Source organism: Engystomops pustulosus, unplaced genomic scaffold, assembly GCF_040894005.1.
Source record: "Engystomops pustulosus unplaced genomic scaffold, aEngPut4.maternal MAT_SCAFFOLD_574, whole genome shotgun sequence".
Taxonomy (NCBI): Eukaryota; Metazoa; Chordata; class Amphibia; order Anura; family Leptodactylidae; genus Engystomops; species Engystomops pustulosus.
In genome coordinates this window covers 23,533-28,252 of record NW_027285453.1, presented here as the reverse complement: position 1 = coordinate 28,252, position 4,720 = coordinate 23,533, and the positions used below count along the sequence as shown (strand labels likewise).

Sequence of the window (4,720 nt, the reverse complement as noted above, 5' to 3'; positions counted from 1 at the left end):
TCCTGTATAGCAGCATGGAGCCCAGAGCCCCAAGTGCCGTCGCGGAGTGAGCCTACTCCTGGCCTGTCTCATCGTCAGCCTTCAGGGGCAGGTGAGAGGAGATGGTCCCCGTTATGGTATTACTGGTGGCTTGTGGGGTGATGTAGCTCATAGAAGGTGGTTTCTCATGTTTTTCTTCTATAATTGATCACTCGAAATGAATTCTGGTTCTACCTCTTGTTGTTGAGAATCCTCAGGGTCCAGTCCGGGGTCTTTAGAAGCTTCCACTTACTGTTGGAGTTCATGCATAGTTATTCATTTCTCAGCAGAGCTCCTCACAGTTCAATCCTCCATGTTCTGGTCTTCCTCGTGCTGATGAGGTTCCTCATAGCTCAGTCATAGGCCCTCTGCTCCTTGTTGGGGTTAATTTCCAGGCTCAGTCTCAAAGAGAGACGACTTCAGGGTTACATAAAGCTCATTTCTACATCATCCTCTTTTGCCATTTGGGTTCCTAAAGGCTCAGTCTTGAATCTTTTCCTCCTCTTTGTGTCTCGGTTCCTCAAGGCTCAGTTCTACATCATTTGCTCTTCCTCTTGCTGTTTCGGTTCCTGCATCTTCCCCCATTTGTGTTTGGATTCCTCATGGCTCAGTTGTACCTCTATACTTCCTCAAGACTCAGTTCTAAATAATCTTTTCTTCTTGGCATTTGGGTTCCACGTGGCTCAGTCTCCTCTCCCTCTTAGCGTTGGGTTCCACACGGCTCAGTCTCCTCTCCCTCTTAGCGTTTGGGTTCCTCATGGCTCAGTCCTGGATTTCTTCCTCGTGCTGTTTGGGTTCCTCAAGGCTCAGTTCTACATCATCTTCTCTTCCTCTTGGCATTTTCATTCCTCAAGCTTCGGTTCTACAACACCTTCTTTCTCTTGTTGTTTGATTCCTAAGTCTTGAGGAACACAAAGGCCAAGAGGAAACAATGATGTAGAACTAAGGGCTCAGTCCTAGATCTTTCTCCTCATGGTGTTTGGGTACCTCAAAGTTCAGTTCTACCATCATCATCTCTTCCTTTTGCTGTTTGGGTTCCTCAAGGACCAATCCTGCATCTCTTTGTGTTTGAGTTCCTCAAGGCCCAGTTCTACATCTTTTCTTCCACAAGACTCCATTCTAAATCATCTTCTCTTTCTCTTGGCATTTGGATTGGTCAAGGCTCAGTCCGAAACCTCCTCTTGGTGTTTAGGTTCCACAAGGCTCAGCTTTACGTCGTTTCCTCTTGATGTTTTGGTTCCTCAAGGCTCAGTCCCAAATATCCTCTTCCTCGTGGCGCTTGGGTTCGTCTAGCTTTAGATGTACATCATCTTCTCTTCCTCTTGGTATTTTCATTTCTCAAGCCTCAGTTCTTTCTTCCTCTTTGTGTTTGGGTGCCTCAAGGTTCAGTTTTAAATCATTTTCACTTCCCCTCTGCGTTTGGGTTCTTCAAGGCGTAGTCCTGAATCTTCTTTTGGGGTTTGGTTTCGTCAAGTTGAAAATCTTTTTTCATCTTGCTGTTCAGGTTCCACAAGGCAATCCCGAGGTGTTCTGTTCTTTACGGTTCAGGTTCCACAAGGCCAATCCCGAGGTGTTCTGTTCTTTACTGTTCAGGTTCCACAAGGCCAATCCCGAGGTGTTCTGTTCTTTACGGTTCAGGTTCCACAAGGCCAATCCCGAGGTGTTCTGTTCTTACTGTTCAGGTTCCACAAGGCCAATCCCGAGGTGTTCTGTTCTTTACTGTTCAGGTTCCACAAGGCCAATCCCGAGGTATTCTGTTCTTTACTGTTCAGGTTCCACAAGGCCAATCCCGAGGTGTTCTGTTCTTTACTGTTCAGGTTCCACAAGGCCAATCCCGAGGTGTTCTGTTCTTTACTGTTCAGGTTCCACAAGGCCAATCCCGAGGTGTTCTGTTCTTTACTGTTCAGGTTCCACAAGGCCAATCCCGAGGTGTTCTGTTCTTTACTGTTCAGGTTCCACAAGGCCAATCCCGAGGTGTTCTGTTCTTTACGGTTCAGGTTCCACAAGGCCAATCCCGAGGTGTTCTGTTCTTTACTGTTCAGGTTCCACAAGGCCAATCCCGAGGTGTTCTGATTCTTTACTGTTCAGGTTCCACAAGGCCAATCCCAAGGTGTTCTGTTCTTTACTGTTCAGGTTCCACAAGGCCAATCCCGAGGTGTTCCGTTCTTTACTGTTCAGGTCCCACAAGGCCAATCCCGAGGTGTTCTGTTCTTTACTGTTCAGGTTCACAAGGCCAATCCCGAGTGTTCTGTTCTTTACGGTTCAGGTTCCACAAGGCCAATCCCGAGGTGTTCCGTTCTTTACTGTTCAGGTTCCACAAGGCCAATCCCGAGGTGTTCCGTTCTTTACTGTTCAGGTTCCACAAGGCCAATCCCGAGGTGTTCTGTTCTTTACGGTTCAGGTTCCTTAGGATTTTTCTACTCTTGTTTGTATTCTTAAGTTCTCAATCCTAAGTCTTCTCTTGCTGTCCGAGTTTATTAAGGCTCATTCCTTAGACTTTTATTCTAGGGAGTTAGTACAAGGCTCTGTTCTAGGTTTTCACTTCCTCTTGGTGTTTGGGCCCAAGTGTTTTGCCATTAGGGCTCAGCCCCTGTGTTCCCGATCCAGAACTGCTTGTCCATTTACCAACCGATTCTACCCTTTTCAGTGTGGTCTTCCCATTGCTCGGGGGTAGCAGGTCTGTTGTATTTGGATCCTGTTGACCTTTAGATCTTACTCCATTAATTCAATACATGGACCCTCAGCTCCTACATAACAGACAATCGCTCACGTGTGTTATTTTTGGCGGTTTCTTAAACTAAAACAAATTTCTCTTTTTCCTCTTTCTGACGTCTTCCGATAATTGATGTTCTTGCTCCAATCAACAACTCAGAGGCACAAACAAACTCAACCACAGGTAAGTCCGAGCGAAAGATAGCTCCTCCCACAACCTGGTAACATAGATCTCATGTCTGGGGCAAATATTTAGATGTTGTCATTCCTTGCAGGTGTCCCTGGCTGGGGTGTGGCTCTCCTGGTGATGACATCACTGATCCTCTCATATCTGCTGCTCTGCATGATCTGTATGGTAAGACATACATTTAATAGTACGGAAAGGGCAGGGGTTCCCCTACCGGCCCCAGTGCCGCTCCTCTCCCAACCCCAGTCATGGGCCCAGAGCACTAGTCTCCAACCACAATCATGGGCCCCAAAGCCTCTTCTCTCTCTCCCCGGCCCCAGAGCCGCTCCTCTCTCTCCCGGCCCCAGTCATGGGCCCAGGAGCCACTAGTCTCTTCACCACAATCATGGGCCCCAAAGCCGCTCCTCTCTCTCCCGGCCCCAGTCATGGGCCCCAGAGCCGTTCCTCTCTCTCCCGGCCCCAGTAATCAAGTCCCTGGTAGGTCATCTCCAATAGCACCAATGTCATGGGGTCGTTCGGGTTTGTGTGTCCATGGACAAGCATTAACCTCTGTTTTCTATCACAGCCCTTGCTGAAAAAGCATCATGGAGGCCACGGGGGCCACTGATCCAGCACTGGGACCACCATCCTACCTTCTGTTACACGGTGTCACTATATTGTTACATGTATAAATTAATAAAAGAGATTTATAACCAGTTCTGTCTCGATTCCTGTGTTCAGAGGACAACGGGATGAGATGGACTCTGAGGGGACTAGCCTTAGTATTATGGGTTATCATCTCACATGCCTGTGCTGCATTCAGGAAGAAGTACTCAATAGTCTGAGACGTACAAGCAAAATCATTGCAGCAGCTCTGGGTGTGACACGGAGCACGTTCCACTCCGCACACCACGAAAACACGGGATGAGGCAGGGAATGGCGCATAATTAGCTTTATTAGAAAATAGAAAAAGCAAAGTTCCGTTCATAAAAAACTGCAGCAAAATCCAGTGACCAGTCCGAGCAGCCACCACCAGCACATAAGTGACCGCACAGACCAGTCGAGCAGCCACCACCAGCACATAAGTGACCGCACAGACCAGACCGAGCAGCCACCACCAGCACATAAGTGACCGCACAGACCAGTCCGAGCAGCCACCACCAGCACATAAGTGACCGCACAGATCAGTCTGAGCAGCCACCACCAGCACATAAGTGACCGCATCAGACCAGTCCGAGCAGGCACCACCAGCACATAAGTGACCGCACAGACCAGACCGAGCAGCCACCACCAGCACATAAGTGACCGCACAGACCAGACCGAGCAGCCACCACCAGCACATAAGTGACCGCACAGACCAGACCGAGCAGCCACCACCAGCACATTAGTGACCGCACAGACCAGACCGAGCAGCCCAGCACATTAGTGACCGCACAGACCAGTCCGAGCAGCCACCACCAGCACATAAGTGACCGCACAGACCAGACCGAGCAGCCACCACCAGCACATAAGTGACCGCACAGACCAGACCGAGCAGCCACCACCAGCACATAAGTGACCGCACAGACCAGTCCGAGCAGCCACCACCAGCACATAAGTGACCGCACAGACCAGACCGAGCAGCCACCACCAGCACATTAGTGACCGCACAGACCAGACCGAGCAGCCACCACCAGCACATTAGTGACCGCACAGACCAGTCCGAGCAGCCACCACCAGCACATAAGTGACCGCACAGACCAGTCCGAGGAGCCACCACCAGCACATAAGTGACCGCACAGACCAGTCCGAGGAGTCACCACCAGCACATAAGTGACCGCACAG

General features: G+C 49.8%; 1 long non-coding RNA gene across 1 annotated transcript; it reads left to right on the top strand.

Moving 5' to 3' along the window:
- Nucleotides 1–2,854: 2,854 nt before the first annotated feature.
- Nucleotides 2,855–3,612, top strand: LOC140111733 (uncharacterized). The gene is made up of 3 exons (XR_011852226.1): nucleotides 2,855–2,914; nucleotides 3,006–3,085; nucleotides 3,483–3,612. It is a non-coding gene; the product is annotated as an uncharacterized lncRNA (long non-coding RNA).
- Nucleotides 3,613–4,720: the final 1,108 nt, after the last annotated feature.